This window comes from Rhineura floridana, chromosome 7 (genome assembly GCF_030035675.1).
Source record: "Rhineura floridana isolate rRhiFlo1 chromosome 7, rRhiFlo1.hap2, whole genome shotgun sequence".
Lineage (NCBI taxonomy): Eukaryota > Metazoa > Chordata > Lepidosauria > Squamata > Rhineuridae > Rhineura > Rhineura floridana.
The window spans coordinates 121657715-121678514 of NC_084486.1; positions in this window are offsets into that span (position 1 = coordinate 121657715).

A 20800-nucleotide genomic window follows, 5' to 3' on the forward strand; every position below is an offset into this window, starting at 1 on the left:
AGTTCCCCAACTCACTTGGTTCCCCACTCCACCACAAGCCTGTGTCAGACCAGCAGCCCTGATAAAGGTACAGTGCTGGAATGAGCCATGAGGCGGACCAACCATGTGACTAGAGCATCCATGTATTGTTGATGCAATATGAAGCCTGACCACCAGGAAACTCTCTCTCCTCCCCTAGCAACTAGGAGATGTATGTTGTACTGGTATTGGATGAAAAGCACAGGAATTCTAGAAAGTGCACCGATGCCTGCATATTCCCATCTTTCCACTCTGACATGGCAGGGAGGAGGATAGTTTGGGAACCACAATATATAAATGGCTTAAATAAATTAAATTAAAATAAAATAATTTGTACACATAATGCAGGACTGGTGTGGCTTCAGATCCAATGTCACTTGAAACCCATGATTGGCACCAGCTTTGTAAACTTGGGGTGCAATCCTATAAGTATTTATGCCGGGCTGAGGGGAGTTAGGATATGGCAGATCTCTGGCTGAGCTGGCTATACTCTGGCTCAGCCAGGCTATGCCAGCATAAATCCCTCATCCACGCTCAGCCATGGCTCAGCTAGCAAACCCCTGCCCCTCCTGGCTCAGCTGAGGCTCAGCCAAGACTGGCATAAATTAAGCCAGCATAAATCCCCAAAAGGGGTGTGGTGTGTGATGGGGGTGGGACTTAGAGGAGGGGGACGTATGCCATAACCAACATCCATTCAGCTTGGTTATGTAGCCTCCAGGCCCAGCATAAGTTAAGCTGGGAAAAAAGCTGCTGGCTGAGCCAGCATTCTCCCCTCCCAAGGGTTCCTGAATGGAGGTGGGATCTGGTGTACATTAAACCAACAGAACTGCAGCTGGGTTACATTACGCTGGCTCCCTTGAGATAGGATTGCTCTGCCCCTCTTCTAAGTGTCACTGTGAAGAGGAATGGAATGTGATTGGCTCTGACACCACCGTCGCCAAAATGGTACACCAGCACATCTCATTGCCACAACAATCATTCCCTCCCCCCTCTTTCTTTTGTGCTATACTTTTGGGAAGGGAGTAGATTTGACTCTCAGGCTGACTCTTTGCTGATGTTTACTCTCAACCTCATGTAGACTCTTTCTGATGACTAATGGGAGTGACCTCTGATGTTTGGATCCTGCAGGTCATTTTTGTGTCAGTGAAAAACGTTAAGCTAGCTAGTGCAGAATCACAAACATGGGCACCTACATTCATATGATTTTAGCACCACCAGTTCTGCAATGGAAACATTGCCCAGCCTCTTTTCAGGGATGCCACTCCCTCAAATAAATATGGAGACCCTCCTCTCTAGGGGACCTGGAATGACTGGCCATGTGCCTCCCTTGAACATTTAGAAAAAGACTTGTATGTTGGAAAAGAAAACAGGTACATGATTAACAATCTAAGTGGAAAGTCAGTATTTGATTAAGGTAAATGCAATCAGCGGTAAGAAACAGAACATAAATGTCACAAACTGATATGATGATGGCAGAAAGTAAAGAAGGCCTATAATTGCAAAATGTATGTTCATTTATGCTTTGGGAATAGAACAGGCACTTACCAATGGGCAAACTTCAGGAAGCCCAGGAAGAAGTCAATGCAGCCTAGCTTCTTGCAGGGCTGACATTCATTTGTGGGGGCATACTGCTTTTAGGGCATAACATAGGTCCCAAATTGCATACCACCTTGAACTTTCCACCCTGTCTCATCCTATAATTGTATGTATTTTTGTAGACATATGACATAATTTTTTTTCAATTAAATTATCTTTTTTTCCCTTTTGAAGCCATACTAGCTTCAGTCCTAGGTTCAATCCTATGCACACTGAACATAAATTGACAAGAAGAGCCCTACTGAATCAGAGTAAAGTACCATTAAATACAGCATTCCATTCTCACAGTGGCCAGCCAGATAGCACACTTCTGCTCATGACACCAGCAAGAGGTATTCAGGTATACAGAGGATAGTACACAGCCATCATGAGTAGAAGTGCCCACTAGCCTTACCATCCATGAATTTGTCTAATCCCGTTTAAAAGCAATCCAAGATGGTGGCCATCGCTACTTCGTGCGGGTGTAAAATCCATGGTTTCACAATGTGCTGCATGAAGGAGGCCATTGTTTTGTCTGTCTCAAATCCCAGTACAAATCTACCTGGACCCTTAGGTCTTCTCCTGAGGCCTTTCTCCAGGGTCCCCCTCTGAGAAAGGCTCGGAGGGTGGTGACAGTGAGAGGGCCTTTTCAGTTGTGGCTCCTCATTTGTGGAATGTTCTCCACGAGGTTCACCTGGCACCTCTGTTGACATATTTTCAGTGCCAGGTAAAGACTTATCTTTTCTCCCAGGCATTTGATGGACTGAGATGATGTTGTTGTTTTTGCTATTTGTGTGCTGCCAAGCTTCCTGTGGCTTTTACAGGTATTGTTTGTTCTGCTGAATGATTTTATGGTATTATGTATTTATATTTACATTTTAATGTTTTTTTGGACACTTGGAGACCTTCGGGTAGCAAGCGACTAACAAGTCTAATAAATCATTGTCATCATCTTCCAGCATTCAGTCACTGATCGCCCTGGGCTCTAGTATTATGAAGGAGAAAAACTTTCTCCACACCTTGCATAATGGGAACCTTGGAAGCTGCCATATACCAAGGAAAACCATTGGTCCACCCACTTCAGTACTGTCAACACTGACTGGCAGCAGCTCTCTAGGTTTTCAGTCAAGAGTGTTTCCCAGTCCTACCTGGAGACACCAGGGATTGGACCTGGGACCTTTTGCATACAGAAGGTTTATACTATAGCCCTTCTCCAGTTTTACACACCTCTATTGTATCCCAACTTACTTTTCTTCTTACTCTCCATTGATCACAGTGGAATTTCCAAGTAAATATGTAGAGGATTGTGCCATCATCATGGCTTCATGCACTGTATATGTTTCTCAATGTCTCTGCAACATTTAAAATAAAATAAAAACTATAGAAGAACCTAATCAGGGAACTCCTTTGTCATGTCCCTTAGTCACTCTCTTCCATGGAAAGATACAAATAGTGATAAAAGAAGGAAACGGGGGAGTTCAAATGCGTATGAAAACTGGACATGGGCCATCTTGAAAACAACTCTCTTGCTGGCTTCTAGCTCCTCACTTAAGATTTAAATACACCCCTGGAGACCTTGAGAAAGAAGCTCATGAAACTTTAGATCAAACTAACTACCACTCTTTGGTTCCACCCTTTCTTGAAGGACAGCCTTAAAGGGTCTTGGTGGACTACAACCCCCATAATCTCTGACCATTGGCCATGCTGGCTGGGACTGACGGGAGTTGGGCTCCAACAACTTCTGGAGAACCACACATTAGTCACCCTGCTTTAAGGAGTAGTCCTCTGACCTGGAGCATAGCACTCCATAGCCCCTCTGTCAATTCCTGCCTGCCAATCAGTCCCTAGGAAGTGCAAGGCTATCAGGGTGGAAGGTCTTGGCTCCTCAGAGAAATGTGGATCAGGGGCTGCTGTGGCTAGAAATCCAAGTTTGGGGTTCCTTGGATCAAGAGGCTCCTGGTTGTCAACCTCTGTAGGTTGTGCTGCAGACCTTCCCAATTGGCCAGCCCTTCTCTCTCTGGCCACTGATTGAGGAGAATGACATGTGTATTAAAATTAATAAGATGCACAGTAGCCTCTCTCTCTCTCTCTCTCTCTCGCTCTCGCGCTCGCGCTCGCGCTCTCGCGCTCTCGCTCGCTCTCTGCCACCTAGGAAATACTTAACAGGGAGTTATGAACTATCACAAAATCCTAATGTGTGTACAGACATAATGCACATTTGGAAACACGTATTTGACATATGCATATATTTAGGTGCATACTTGAAACATTAGGCTTACACCTAAAAATGCAGTGCATATCCATAGCAGATTGCATGGTGGAGCTGTGCCACTCACCTGACCTTCCATCTGTGTCACTGCTGCACACTGAAACAGAAAGGGGAGGGTAAGATGGCAGAGAGGTTGGTGCAGTGCAAATGTGCATGCAGGAGTGCTGGATTGGTCTTTCGAAAGATTGTCACACAGAGGAGGGCCAGGATTTCTTCACAATCATTCCAGAGTGCAGGACACAAAATAATGGGCTCAAGTTACAGGAAACCAGATTTCAGCTGAACATCAGGAAAAACCTCCGAACTGTAAGAGTGGTCCAACAATGGAACCAATGACCTAGGGAGGCGGTGGGCTCTCCAACACTAGAGGCATTCAAGTGATAGCTGGATAGCCACCTGTTGGGTATGCTTTCATTTAGATTCCTGCATTGAGCAGGGGATTGGACTCAATGGCCCCTTCCAACTCTACTATTCTATGATTCTAGGTAAGGTGAACAGCACAGCCCACCACACTGTCCAGTACTGCACTCTGTGACTGTTGGTGGAGTTTGTTGCTTCATCTGCCATCTTCAAGCAGTCAATGCTATTTATTTATAAATTCATTAAATTTCTATCCTGCCCTTCCTCCCAAAGGAGCCCTGGCTGGCAACCAATAAAACAGCACAACAGTGCAATTAAAAAAAACAATTAAAATCAATCAAATTATTCACACAGTTTGCATATCTTCAAACTAATAATGGGCAATTACATACACACTGATAGTACTTGTTTCCTGATTTTGAGCACAACTCTGCTTATTTCTTTTAAAGTATTCAGCGCATCCTTTTGCTAGTTATTCATTACACTGAAGGCAATAAAGAAAGATTAATCAGCCCCGCAATTTCCATCCATTATTCTGCATTAGTCTATTGTTCCAGAAAGTCTTTTGTTTAACTTTCTAAAAAGTACTTGAATAGTTTTCATTACAATTTGTGGGAACTGCAGATATCCCGTTCCAACTTGAAGCAAATTAGTGACAAGTACATCATCATACATCTGTGAAAAAGAAGAAAATGTCTCCAAGGCTGAGATATTTTGGCCTATAAAAAGAAAAGCCCAGGCTTCTTCTGCAGGACATATTAACTAAACCCCCATGGAATTAAATGCACAGAGACTAGAAAATTGGTGTTGTCGATAATTATAATGGTAATCACTGAAACATTAATAACTGTCCTAAATTTTCATATGTGAAGTAACCAGACATTTACCACGTTATCTTTGAAGCTTTCTGAACAGCAGTAATAAATGAATAATTTAGGTCCTTCCTCAGTGGATGGCAATATTTAGAAAGCTTTTCTGCCTCCCCCACACCACCACACAATGCTATTTATAGTGCACAGTGAACTGCAGAAAACAAATTATACTTTCAAAATTTTAAAGCATTTTTTCCATCCCAGTTGCTAAATAACAGTACAAACTTCAAAGGTTTGCACTGCATTGTTGCTGAGGCATGGCGATTAAAGAGTCCACTTAATTGGAAAGTTTTGGGCTTTGGGAAGGACTATAGCTCAGTGGCAGAGCATCTGCCTTGCATGCAAGAGGTCCTAGGTTCCATACCTGGCATCTCCAGGTAAGGCTGGGAAAAGCTGCTGCCTCAGACCCTGGACAGCTGCTGTCAGCCAGAGCACACTATACTGAGGTAGATGGACCACTGGTCTGACTCAGTACAAGGCAGCTTCCTTTGTTCCTCTGAACTTAAGTTACAACTTCCTATGCTGTTGGCCAGAGTGGCTCTTTCTTTGTTCACATCTGTGATTACCATCACAAACTTTATCTTTATTTTCATTTACCTTAATTTGTAAAGAAGAGGTTCACATGTAATAGCTACCAGTATTTATTTTAATGCAGCACTTTTTAATCTGCTAAGTGCTTTGTAATAGTTCACATTGGGGTGTTCTCCCCTCTAACTCACCCTCCTTGAGGTTCCTCAGAATGCCAGGCTGCTCTTGCTTCAGAGTAGATCTAATGAGACCTCTTCTCTGAAAACAGAGCCCAGCTCATCACAGGACTCTCCTATGGATTCTGCTTATGTTCCTCCCCCTTTGTTCCCCTAGGCTCAGTTCTGTGCACAATTAAATAAGTACCACAGATTCTTCCCTCAATACCATCTTCCTATAGTCATCCAGCAACCTTTCCTTTGGCTCTTAGGAACTGAGATTGCCATCTCCTAAGCTTGTCAATGGTTTCGTTTTATACAGCACTGAAACAAAGAGAGCCACTCTCTTCCTTGCCTGCCCATGCATATGTTCCTGTAGTAAGCACTGTGGGACTTTTCTTGAGGCCATATCCATCCCTCTCCCCCACCCACACTTCCCCTTCAACTAGGGTTGTGAGGTTCAGGGTCTGAGACTGATCCTGTATCTTTAGGAGAAGAGAAAGTCAGCCAAGTGCAGGTGTTCTTGCAATTCTCCCTTCCCCCTGCACAACCTTTAAAGATACAGAAGACCTCTTGATTGCCAGGCTGGCCTCCAAGAGGTTTTCTGTGTCTTTAAACATTGTGTAGGGGGAAGGGAGAATTGCAAGAACACCTGCACTTGGCTGACTTTCTCTTCTCCTAAAGATACAGGATCAGTCTCAGACCCTGAACCTCGCAACCCTAGTTTGAACACAGGTCTGCCATACCCAAGTATGGGTCTATTTTCATGAGCTCAAGCAGCCCCAGTTCAAATGATGGCTGACCTGAAGCTACAAACAGATCAACTGTCTATGTATGCTGTACACATTTCTAAAAGGGGGCATGAGTATCAGTTCAGTGTAAGTCCATTTATTATTTATTAAAGGTACTTCTATCCTGTCCTCCATCATAAAAGATTGCACCGGGGGGGGATACAATACAGAATTTACAATGCAGAAATTACATTAAATTATGTAAAGTAATCAAAACTATAAATCAATATAACAGTAAGAGTAGCTAAAAATATAATTAGGACTAAAGCTACAGATTGTTCCCAACAAAGTCAAAGAGTAGACCCATAAAAATCAATGGACTTAACTTAATCACCTCCTTTGATTTCAATGGGTCTACTCTGACTATGGAATATTATCTCTTTTGCACCTCTGGAAAGAGGGGCAGCCTGAACACACACACTTCTTCAACAGTTCATGCTTAATGAGAATTCACAGAGTTTAAAAGGGAAATGACATTTTTATCCCTAGGCAGAGATTTTACCTACAAGTCACCAAACTTTGTAACTCTGTTGGAAATCGACCATCTATATGACAATTAGTTGGTTCAGCAGAGAGTACTGAAAGGCAGAAAAACTGAGATAAGTAATAATGAAACTCGTTTATTATTGAAGGTGTCTTATGGCTAGCAATTTTTAAAAGCAGAGAGTGGAAACTTGTTTGGAAGAACTTTTTAAGGAAGAATACGCTTAGGAAGAGAACGTTGCATACAATTTGATCTAATAAATGTAACATGGCATACTGCCAAATTGATTTCTGTCAGATGAGAGAGCTACATCAAATTGTGTTTATGGAGAACAGAGAAGTTTGGGAACAATCCACAACCTCGGTGTTCTGGCCAATGGAGACTGGTGGCTTCGATGTCAGTGGGCAGTGAATCCACCCCAGGTTTTAATCCAAACTTTCAAGGAAAGTTTAGACTAAAACCCTGAGTGGATTCCACTGCCCTATTGGCATGGAACCACCAGCCACCACTGCCCCTATTCACTTCAGCCCTCCATGTCATATTCCACATTAGTCCCCAACCCTCAGGAGCAGTTTTCTAGAGAAACTGGGGGCTGAAGTGAATAGGGATGATCAATGATAATCAGATGCCTTGCCTTACCCAAGTGGAAGTGCTTTCCATTAGTTCAGGGATGGGGAACTTGTGGCTCTCCAGAGGCTCCTAGACTACTGCTGCTATCATTCCTGACCATTGGCCAGGCTGGCTGGGGCTGATGGGAGTTGGAGTCCAACAACATCTGGAGGGCCACAAGTTCACCATCCCCCCATGAGTGCAAACCACAGTTGGATACATGCAACCCTCAAAGAGGGGGAAACAGAAGTAATGGGAGAAGAAGAAGTGCTTAATTCTACTTCTGCTATACTTCTGCTTATCTTCTTCAAGTGTTTCCACCTTGTTACTTTTTCCGTTTTAAAATTCTAGGCATGGGTTCCAGAGCTTGGAAAAGTTACTTTTTTGGACTACAACTCCCACCAGCCCACTCCAGTGGCCATGTTGGCTGGGGCTGATGGGAGTTGTAGTTTAAAAAAGTAACTTTTCCAAGCTCTGGGTTTGTCACATATGTACATCTGGAATCCCATGGAAGGAAAAGCAGCTGGGGGTTGATTGGGAGTGGAGAAGCAGCAGGTTAAAAAAAGGTTATGTGCTCCACATTGGTTGTCCATTCCAAATCACCTCACCTCAGAGTAGCTTTTCTTGAAAAAAGAAAAGAGACTAGTAGGGTTTATTTACACATGTTAGCATGTAACATGTTATTTAATCCTTAATCTTTGCCTGTTCCAATTAGGGTTGAGGCAGAAATTCAATCAGTATGCCTTTAATAGTGAACCTACCTAATTTGAACTTTCAGAAGCAAAATATGTGTGAACCAAAATACATTCATCCTTCAAAATCTGCACTTCTTCAAATTTTGCAAAGGAGTTCTTCAGTGAAGTCATATGTACAAAATGCATATACTAGGGTAAAGTGTGCATACAAATGCATACATTAGTGGGAAATGCATTATATTGGAGAAAATTGCTCTGAAAAAATGTGTATATTAGGCCAAATTGTGTACAAAAATATGTATATCAGGAGAAATTCACACTAAAATGCCAATGAATTTTCATGAGGACTTTTTTTAAAAATTGCAGACTGATGTGGAATTTGGGAGAACTGAACGTAGGCTTGGAAAAATGAGACATTGAGAGAAACCAAAATGGATAGATTGCTCCATCCCTAGTCTCAGTCTCCAGGACTTTGTTCTGGAAAGAATAGATATTAGAACCATATGCCAATGAAACAGTAGCGGTCAGTGGGGCAGTAGAGGCAGAGCGGCATTGTGTACCTGGCTTCCAGATGCTGAAGCTCACTGCCACTTACCAAGAGGGAGAGGGTGCAGGGAGCTTAGCGCGGTGCAGGTGCAGTGGGGGTGCAACAGCAGGAGTATCAGATATTGGTTCTGCCACTGCACCTCCCTCCGCACCCCTCCTGCTCTCCCTCTTAGTAAGTAGCAATAACCCTCACTGCCCAGGTGCCAAGTATGCAATGCCAACCGGTCTTCACCACCTGCTACTGCCATTAAATATTGGTTAGCTATAGTATGATCTTAGACTGCAGCCCTAGGGCCATTTACCTGGGAAATTTATTAGGTTTTTTTTGAGTGAAGATGGATTGGCTAAGGCTACACATATTTTCTTCTCCTTCTCCTCCAAGATCATTATTATTATTGTCATTACTATCATACTTTTCAAATTTCTTATATAAGAATCTATATGTTGTCCTTCAAATTGCTAAACTCCCAGGGTGAGTAATAAGATCCACAGGGATCTGGGCCATCTCTCCATGTTTTTTGTTGTGCTGTGATTTTTACAGTGCAGTCTACCCGCTTAATATTTAATTTGATCGTAGCTGTTTGGGGACCCCATCTAAAATCATACAAATTCAAGAAGATCTGCTTTCATTCTACTGGATCCAACTTTTACCCCACCCCCTTGGAATAACAAAGTGTGTATGTGTGAGTACGTATGTATGCAGGTGCATGCTTTCTCTCTCTCTCTCTCTCTCTCTCTCTCTCTCTCTGTCTTGAGGTGGAAGGAGGAGGCCAGAAGTCCTTCACCAGATGGGGTGGAGCCACGACACAAGCTTCCCAGCAAGTGAGTAGTTACTGGGAGTGAGAAGGGCAGGGAGTCATGGAGGTCAGCACAGTGCAAATGTATCAGAAGAGCATGTGATGTTCCTATATGTGAATGTAATGTAAATATGGTAAGTGCAGGTTTATTATAGGAAATATGGTAAGTGGAGTGAGTGAGAAGGGGGAGTACATGGGCTATAGAATGCTGGATGATGATTGGCTGTGTGTTTGAATGGCTGAAGGTATAAATGAGAGGATGACAGTTGAGTCAGGGTTGGATGAAGGGTGTGGGTTGGTTGAAGGTGGTGGGTGTTGAAGGTTGTTGTAGAGAGAAGGTGGCTGTTGAGAGATTGGATTAGGAGTTCTGAGGCATATATTAAGAGTTAAGAACATAAGAGAATCATATATGAAACCATACGCTTGTCAGCAAAATCTATAAGTAATCTTGTTATTCCTAGCGTTAGCAATAAATATATTCTTGGTTTACTTAAAGCCTGATTCCTTAGCTGGAGTGTACAGACCAGGAGGGGAAGGCAGGGTAACCAAGGTTGAAGAAGAAATTGTATCTAATGGCGGCAGCAGTAAAGGAAGAGATATTGTATCAGCATTCAGTACCACAGAGCAACCCAGAGCTGTGAGCTTCATAGGCAAGAGGCTTTGGGGGGGGGGGTTGGGAATTACCCAAACACACAGAGACAAGGTATCAAAATAGCCAGGAAGAGACTAAGGGCACAGTCTAGAGGCTATACTGGATACACAGAGTGTTGGATAGTGTGGCCTAGCAGGGGGATCTTTTGAGATCTGTGCTAGAGCAGAGAGAGGTAAAAATAAACACGACGATCCTGACTGCTGGTAGCCATGAGTGAGAGCGTCACAGGTGGTGCCAGGGGAAGGACGTCACAAAGCCAATCTACTGCTCCTACAGGTTCATTTGCACCATGCCAGCGTCTACATCTCCTTGCACCTCCTCCTCTCCCTCCTGGTAAGCAACAACAAGCCTTTTGGCTGTGGGCGGTATAGAAATCGAAATAAATAAATAAATAAAATAAACAACCCATATGCCAGGAAGCTAGCATAATGTGTCCACCTCACCCAGCAGGCTACTTCCGGGAGAGCTTGACACAAGGAAGAGGGAAGAGAAGCAACGAGAAGGGGTAGTGCCCACAGCACCCTCTCAAAATTTCAAATGTGTCTGCAGGCCCTATAAAGCTGGCGACCCCTTAGCTATCCCAATATAATAACACCACCCTATTGGACCAACACAATCATCTCGAACAACTCACGAGTCTTGACCCAAACGTTGTTACCTGTACATTCTTATTTATTTGCAGTTATTTATTAGACTGCGACCATACCGGCTGAATTTTTCATAGATACGTTTGCTGAGCTTTCCATTCCACAGGGAAAAGGCATCACTGTTCTTCCTGGGGAAATGTTTTATCTAAACCTAAGGTGGAAGATGAGAGTGCATTTCACTTCTACCTTAATAAATATTTTTCAAACCCTGGCATTGGCACAATTGATACTTGTTCTGCCATTTATCTTTTGGGAAAAGCATCTATTTTTTTCTTATTTAAAATGATATAAATTCACTCTTTTAAAAACTGCCATAGTTGGTTCTGTGCTCTGTGCCTTGATCTCTTCCTGATTACTTCTCTAACATTTCTTTGCAACTATTTATCCAAATTATTTTTCTGGAAAAACATGGTGACTATTATATAAATCATAGCACTATACTTGTACATTTGCAGGCACACACAATGTGTATTGCAGTATATGGTGCTGATTAGTGCTTAGATTATCAGGGAAAAGGTAGGGAGGCCCTCCATGAAATCCATAAACTCTGCTCCTTGACTTCAAACAATTTTAGCCCCTGTAGCCTTCAAAATCAGTAACCCTCTCTTCTGAAAGCAATGAAGCTGATCATACAGATGATTTTTTTTTTACATATATAAAAATGGCAAATAGTCTGTGAAAGTAAATGCTTGTTGCTGTTTTTCAAATAAATTCTGCTTCAAAATCTATTGTGCAGATTTTGATACGATGGTACCTTTCAAATAGATTCTCATTCATGCCATTGGGAGAAATCAGAATTTCACCCAAAACCCTTGAGTGAACAAGCAGAAACAAATAAGCAATCTATGGAACTGGTGTGTTATTTGTTTCAGTAGACTGACTGTTTTCACCGATCATCAATTTTAATGACAGTGAATAGTGAATAAAAGATGTCATTATTCTGTCCTTCGGGCTCAATGAATAAGCAAATATTCTGATTAATGAAGTGTTTTCAGTATGTCCTTTATATTTCGAGAAAAATATACTCCTGGATTCTCATTATTTCAGCTTTACACCTTGTTATCATACAGTATATAAACTGAACTTTCTCCACCCCTCATATATCCAGTGTAATCTGTACCTATAGGTATGTCTGATTTTAGATAGATAGATAGATAGATAGATAGATAGATAGATAGATAGATAGATAGATAGATAGATAGATAGATAGATAGATAGATAGATAGATAGATAGATAGATAGATAGATAGATAGATAGATGCTAAATTGAAAACCAAATAATAGGGGGTGAAAGTTTTTGTAGGATCATGTGTACATAAATATTTGCATTTAAATAAATAATTTACACAATGTTACACAGAACCCTGCTATCCATCACAAAGACCTTTATAATGAGTGACGGGACTTTGCTCCATTTATGAGTTGTGATGGATGAGGAGGAAGATGACTGTAGCTCAGTAGCTGATCACATGTTTTGCATGCACAAAGAACCAGATTCACTCCCCAACATCTCCAGGTAGGAGTGGGAAAGACACCACTCTGACACCCTCGAGAGCTGTTGCTAGCCAGAGTATATAACACTGAGCTAAACAGGCCAATAGTCTGACTTTGTATAAGGCAGTTTCCTAAGATAATGCCCTGGGCCACAAATGTAATTCAAAGACTTGTCAGCTGATTAGGTCTCACCTCTCCTAAACCAATTGAATTTGAGTAGATCTGAGTCAATCCCCAAACTCAGAAGCCTATCAGTTTTGTCTTCCTTCATGAGGATTATACACAGCTAAAGGAACAAATTTAATACAAATGAAGATAGTGGGGGGGGATCTAGATACAACACAAAGGCTCTTCTTATATTCTTATAGACACGTTCATGGAGGATAAGCCTTTCAGTGGCTACTAGTCATGATGGCTGTGCTCTGCCTCTATGGCCGGAGGCAGTATGCTTCTGAGTAACAGTTGCTGGAAACTGCAGGAAGGGAGAGCACTGTTATGCTCAGGTCCTGCTTGCAGGCTTCCCATGGGCATCTGGTTGGCCACTGTGAGAACAGGATGCTGGACTTGATGGGCCACTGGCCTGATCCGGCAGGCTCATCTCATGTTTTTACGTTCTTAAGGGGAAATTAATAAACAGAAGCTGTGGCATCCATGAGCTACTGGGCTAATATTTTGTTTATTTATTTAAGGCATTCATATACTACTTTTCAGGGCGACCTCACAAAGTGGTTTACATAAGATTATTACAACAATAAGTATTGATTTAAAAAAAAGTTAGAAGAAAATGGAAAATATATCTTTTTACTGCTTCTTCTCACTTCCCTCAGGGCAAGGTGATTCTGAATTTGCCCCTGTGGTGACAGTTGGGGAAGGGATGGAGAGGCCACAAGGGAGTTGAGATGTTTTAATATTGACATAGCAGCACTCCAAGAAACTTGAAGAGCCGGAGAGGGACAATTGAAGGAAGGAAAAGGAGGTTACACCTTCTTCTGGAAAGGACTGCCTGAACAAGAATGACAAATACATGGAGTAGGCTTTGCTATTATAGAATCATAGAATAGTAGAGTTGGAAGGGGCCTATAAGGCCATCAAGTCCAACCCCATGCTCAATGCAGGAATCCAAATCAAAGCATTCCCGACAGATGGCTGTCCAGCTATCTCTTGAATGCCTCCAGTGTCGGAGAGCCCACTACCTCTCTAGGTAATTGGTTCCATTGTCGTGTGGCTCTAACAGTTCGGAAGTTTTTTCTGATGTCGAAATCTGGTTTCCTGCAGCTTGAGCCCATTGTTCCGTGTCCTGCACTCATTAAAAATTATCTTGTGAAGCTCTTGTCAGAAGTTCCGACTGGCATTAATGAATGACTCTCAACTCTCCAATTAAAGTTCACCAAAAACCAGCAGGCAACTATTCTAAGTGCTTATGCACCAACATTAAATGCTGATGAAGACATCAAGGAAATGTTTTATACCCAGCTGGACACCATCTTATCAGAGATACCTAAGGAGGATACCTGGGTGATTTCACTTTCAACATCATCTGATGCTTGTAAGGAGACATAGGTATAATCCCAGATGCTTTTCTCCCATGCCATACCTAGTTGACTTAACACTTCCCAAACACCGAAGGGCTTTTACTCTCGGGAGAATGAATACTCTCCCCTCTGCCCTATTGGAGGGCAAGTTCAACAAAACTTCCTACAGCGAGAGAAACTGCCCTTGTGGCGCGGACGAAATTGAAACCAATGTACATGTCTTATTCAGATGCTCCTTTTATAGTGATCTAAGGCAACAGTTAATTCACCCTATTTTAGTCCCCTTTCCAGGTAGACCAGAATTCTTTTATACTGATTACCTTTTGGGAGATCACTCCCCTCAGGTTACGCTTCAAGTCGCTAAATATTTTACGGCTTCCATTTCTTCTAGGAAAGCTCAGGGTAAATGTTTGTGAACTCTTAACTGTTAATATTAGTTTTAAATGTTCTTGTTTATATTTTAACTGTTTTGTTTTCTCATGTATCTGGTCTATGACTGAAATAAATTATTGATCGATTGATTGACTGGGTGATTTCAATGCAAGAGTTGGGCATGATTCTGATATATGGCCAGAAACCATTGGGAAAGAAGGAGTTGGCAATACAACCTGAATGACATTCTACTTCTGACTAAATCTGCAGAGCATAATCTTGTTATTACAAACACACACTTTCGCCAGAAGGATAGATTTAAAACATCAGGAAGCACCCTTGGTTGAAGCACTGGCATCTCCTGGATTATGTAATTATCCGTGCCAGAGATCGTCGTGATGTACTCCTCACTAGGGCCATGACGAGTGCTGATGACTGTTGGACAAATCACCGATTAATTCAATCCACTATGGCCATTCATATTGTTCCTCAATGTAGGCTCCAAGGAAGAAAACAAAGGGGTAAAATGAACATCCATGCCCTTAAAGATCCTATTAAGCGAGCCTGCTTTCAAACAACTCTCAAGAAACATCTACCCACGGAACTCCCTGAAAACGTCAAGGAACACTGGATTAAACTGAAGACTTCCATTATTGCAGCATGTGAACAAACTATTGGATACCAAGCTAAGAAACATCAGGACTCGTTTGATGAGAATGATAGCGAGATTGAACATATCATTGACCAGAAAAGGAAAGCCTTCCAGATATGGCAAAAAGACATTAACTGTGCTGCTAAGAAAAACATCTATGCCAGTGCAAAGGCTGAGGTCCAAAGAAGAACTAGAGAACTTAAGAACGCCTGGTGGATAAAGAGGCTCAAGAAATCCAGCATTTTGCAGATGCTCATGATGCATGGGTTTTTTTAATGCCACAAAGGCCATCTATGGACCAACAAATTATGGTACAAATCCCTTACGTTCAATAGATGGTACCAAACTTCTGAAGGACAAAGAGTCTATTGCACTGCGTTGGAAAGAGCATTACCACGACCTCCTTAATTGTTACTCTATCGTGGCTGATGAGGTCTTCTCGCAAATTCCACAACAACAAACTAGAGACGAGCTTGCAGTATCCCCTAATTTGGATGAAGTCAGTAAAGCCATCAATCAAATGAAGAATAGCAAAGCTAGTGGACCAGATGGGATTCCTGCTGAAGACTTTAAAGAAGTGGGCCTGAATTTACACAACAACTTCATAAGCTCATCGAAAAAATCTGGATGAGGGAGGAGATCCCGGAAGACTTTAGGGATGCCATAATTATCACTCTTTTCAAGAAGGGTGATAGAACAGATTGTGGGAACTGCCGAGGCATCTCTCTTCTAGCTACCGCAAGTAAAATTCTTGGAAGGATCCTCGCAAATTGCCTCCTACCTATCTCAGAAGACATCCTCCCTGAATCCCAATATGGTTTCTGCCCTTCCAGGGAGACAGTGGACATGATCTTCACTGCACGACAGCTTCAAGAAAAATGCAGGGAGCAAAACCGACCTCTGTATATGATGTTTATTTATCTGACTAAGGCCTTTGATACTGTAAATCAAACTGCTCTCTGGACCATCCTTCTGAGAATTGGATGCCCTGATAAATTTGTGAATATTTTGTGACTCCTCCATGACAACATGACGGCAACAATTTTAGATAACAATGGATCTCAAAGTGACCCATTCAAAGTGGGATCAGGCATCAAACAGGGATGCGTCATTGCTCCGACCTTATTTGCTATTTTCATCACCATGATTCTACACCTTATTGAGGGGAAACTTCCCACTGGCGTGGAAATCACATATCAAACAGATGGAAAGCTTTTTAATCTCAGGAGGCTGAAAGCAAAAAGTAAGGAAATTACAACCTCTGTCGCAGAACTTCAATATGCCGATGATAATGTAGTCTCCGCACATTCAGAGGAAGATCTTCAAACTATCCTAAATGTCTTTGCAGAAGCATATGAAAAGGTTGGCCTCTCGCTTAACATCAAAAAAACCAAAGTGCTTCATCAGCAAGTGTGAACCAATCCCTCTGTAGCACCATCAATCCAGTTTAATGGTGCAACGCTGGAGAATGTCGATCACTTTTCTTATCTTGGCAGCCATCTCTCTGTAAAAGTTGACATTGATGCTGAAATTCAGCATCGTCTGATCTCTGCGAGTGCCACATTCTCCCGAATGAAGCACAGAGTGTCCAAGGATTGGGATATTTGCAGGGAGAACAAAATGCTTATTTACAAAGTCATTGTACTACCGACCTTACTGTACACCTGTGAAACATGGGCCATCTATAAATGCCATTCCCAACTTCTTGAAAGATTCCACCGACGCTGCCTCCGGAAAATTCTGCAAATTACTTGGGAAGATAGGCAGACTAATGTTAGCATATTGGAAGAAGCAAAGACCACCAGTGTTGAAACAATGATCCTCCAACATCAACTTCGCTGGACCAGCCATTTTGTTCGAATGCCTAATCACTGTCTTCCAAAGCAGCTACTTTACTCCCAACTTAAGGATGGAAAATGGAATATTGGTGGACAACAAAAGAGGTTTAAAGATATTCTCAAAGCTAATCTAAAAAAATGTAACATGAACATCGATAACTGGGAAGCCTTGGCCCATGAGAGTCCCTGTTGGAGGTTGGCCATTATCAAAGGTGCTATGGACTTTGAAGAAGCACGAGTACAGGGCGAAAGGGACAAACGAGCTAAGCAGAATGCACATCAAGCAAATCCTCATCGTGACCATCTTCCATCTGGAAACCTATGTCCTCACTGTGGGAGGCTGTGTGGATCCAGAATTGGCCTCCACAGTCACTTACGGACAATCTTACTCAGCCACGAGTGATCGCCAATGATGAATGACACGTTACAGAATCACAATGCAATATGTTGCCCAGATTTGTGTAGCTGTGATACGTCAGCTTGACTCAAATGTGTATGCAAAACGGCTGCCCTAGAACCAGTGCTTGGAATGCACTAATTTGGTGTAACAAAGTTCACTGCATTAGTTAAAAAAATCTTTGAACTGCACCAAGAAATGGTTCACATAATTGGTAAGGGAACTGAACATTTGGGATATAACTTTGCATGATTCCTAGTTCATCTTCAAGTTCATTCTCTCTCTCTCTCTCTCTCTCTCTCACACACACACACTCACTCACTCACTCACTCTTTAGACTCATTGGACTTTTCAGTTCAAAGTTCATAATTGTTGGGGGGGAAATTAACCAATTCACATCTCTCTCTCTCTCTCTCTCTCTCACTCACTCTCTCTGTCTCTGTCTCTCTCTCTCTCTCTCACTCACTCACTCACTCTTTAGACTCATTGGACTTTTCAGTTCAAAGTTCATAATTGTTGGGGGGGGAATTAACCAATTCACATCTCTCTCTCTGTGTGTGTGTGTGTGTGTGTGTGTGTTTAGTATTTTTAAATATATTTGATACTTCAGCACAGCAGTTCATAACATTCTGAATACTGAAAAACAATTCACGATCATTTTGATGAACTAGAATTGAACTGTGAACAAAAAGTGTCAAGGAATGAATGAACAACAATTAATTCCTTTTTGAACTTGTTGAACTAGAATTAGTTTCTTTTTGAAGTGAACTTGTCAAGCTCAGAGTAGAACATATAAGACAGAGTGCCATGCGTGTCTAGGATCAGGTAAAAAGTGTTCTATTAGGCATTCTCAGTAGAGCATCTTGACACTTCACTGTCATTTCATAATAAATAATATAGTACATCACTTCTGCATATTAATGGCATAGCTGGATGGTTTGTAGTGTTTCTTTTGTTATGTCTACAATCCTCCAAAGTGGTCAGAGAGGACCTTTTTTTAAGCTTCAAAATAAACCTGTGAAATGTTAAACTGAAAAAGACTGCTGCAGGTCACTTAGTGAGCTTTGAAGCAGAGCAGTGATGTGAATTTGGGTGTCCCATATCAAAACCCTAAAACAGATTTAGTGGATGCACAGTGGGAGGAGATGAGGAGAACATTCCATTGTGCAAGCAGAAATCCTTGCACTGACGGAACATTTGCCTTTGCACTGTGTTGGATGGCCAGTGTTGAATGCATAATTTTAGTATATTCAGACATTAGTAAATGCATTCTTAGAAAACAGGGAAGATGAATTGCTTTTGGTTACAAGAAATATTAAAATGAGAAGTGTACATTAAGGTCAACAATGAAATATTTATGGATTAAACAGTGTGGCACATCAAGGTTTCCATGAAGATAACAAAGAGCCAAGCAAACATGTCTGGGGGAAAATGGAATTACTGTTACCAAGTATTTGCTCATAGTTTTTTGCTGTTTAGAATCTGTACATTGTATCAGATAACAGGATCTCTCATTGATCTAATGATGGTAGCCCCATTCTTCATTTTTTCAAAGAGCTAGTCTTGATTTTGTTCCATTTACCAGCAGAAGGTGCTTCTTTTCTTGTGTGAGTTTTGGATGCCCATTATTGCATGAGAGTAGCTGTTATCTTTCATTACATTTTTCTGGTTGGCAGTTTGAATGTTTCCAGTTGTTAAAAGTCTGGCAGCCTGATCCCAAAACCAAGCAGTTGCTGTCATGACAATCCACAATATTCATTTGCCTACAGCAGTGCAGTGTTACACTCATTTTCCAAGGATACCCAAAATTCAGGGAAGAGTCCCTGGAATCACATGATTTGACCCACCTGTCAAATTTGGCCCTCAGGTGTGGGATGAGATACTGAAGAAGCAGGACTGAATTCCCTGTAGATCAGATAATGTATGGAGGGGCGCGTCAATCCTGCTTTCTGTAACTGTGCCTCTACATACCCTACACTTGACATCACAAATGATATTGGGTATCTGGCAGGTGGGGGTGGCTTCAGGAAAACAGCCTCACAAGTCAAATGGGGAGGCCTAGTGGACTGATTTTGGCCTGTGGGGCAGAGGTTTCCCATCCTTGTCTTGGAGCCAATCATGGTCTCTGCTCTTGGAGCTGAGAGGCTCAACTCATCATTCAGTGGGTTTAAGGATACCTATCCCTCCCCACTTCTTCCTACAAGCACACTAAGCACTCTCACAATCTTCCTGTGATATTTCCTTTGGGTCCTCTCTTCAGTCTGTCCTCTGTCTATTTTTATCTCCCCCACCCTTTGCCAGTGCCTTTGTCAGTGCTGCCTTTCCATGAGGCAAGACAATGATCTCAGATAGCATGCACTGGGGGGCAGCAAATTGGTACCTCTGTACATTCTGTTCCTCTCACTGGGCCTGCTGCTGCTATCACCATCCACCCAGTGAGGCTCTCTGCCTCTCTTTTCCTTTCTCCCAGTCTCGATCTAGGAAGGGCCAATGAGGTCCTTCCTCAGAGTGAGGCTTTCTGGGCAAGGTGGCCAGGGGATCACCAGTTTGGAGACTTTAGGCTGCAATCATATACCCACTTACCTGGGAGTAAGCCCCATTAAATGCAATTGAACGGAGTAGACATGTACTGTTAATTGACTGTCCATTTTGTATTCCATTGCTATGTCATCCCACTGTTTATTACACACACACACACAGACAGAGACACACACAAACCTACCACCTGAAGATAACTCTTCATGCATGTGATGAAATGGGCTGTAGTCCACAAAAGCTTATTCCATAATTAGTATATAGTTCACTTTTTCATGTATGTAGATTGTCATAAAGGTGCGTCCCCCAACCTCCCAACATTCCTTTTGAAGGGATATGTGTGTATGATGGTGCTGATATAATTTGTATTGCTTATTGCTGTGGCTGTGCAAGGAACTCCTTGTGATCCTGATTCAGTCCCAATCTGAGCCAGACTGACCCTGGCCAGACCCAGCCTGGGCCCCAACCCAAATCAGGAGCCTTGCAAAGTCCTAATGTTTCATCAGGAATTTAAACCCTAATTCAACATGTGGTCAGCAGTGAGGAAGGAAGAGATGATGCAAGCAGAGTCTTACCTGAATGTCTCCCCTACCCCCAGACCTCATGCTTAATCAGGGTTTAAACCCTAATTAAACATGGTCAGTGAAAGGAGAGTAGAGAAGGAGACATGCAAGCAGAAACTTTGGCCTGCGTCATCTTTCTCCTCCCCGCTCAACTGTCCCTTCATTTTGACAGTCCCAGATCACTCCATGTGAACCTGACCTAAACCCAGGGTGATGGTCTAGAGACAAATCCTTGATTGGTCTGAACTGGCCTGATTTGGTTTGGGACCTGGGATTTGTCCAGATCAGATGCACAGCCCTACTAATTTATTTATTTGTTTTAATTAGTTGTAAAAATATTTGCATACTGCTATTACATTAAAAACATCAAAGCGGTTTACATTAACAACCACCACCAAGGAATAAAAACATTAAAAATA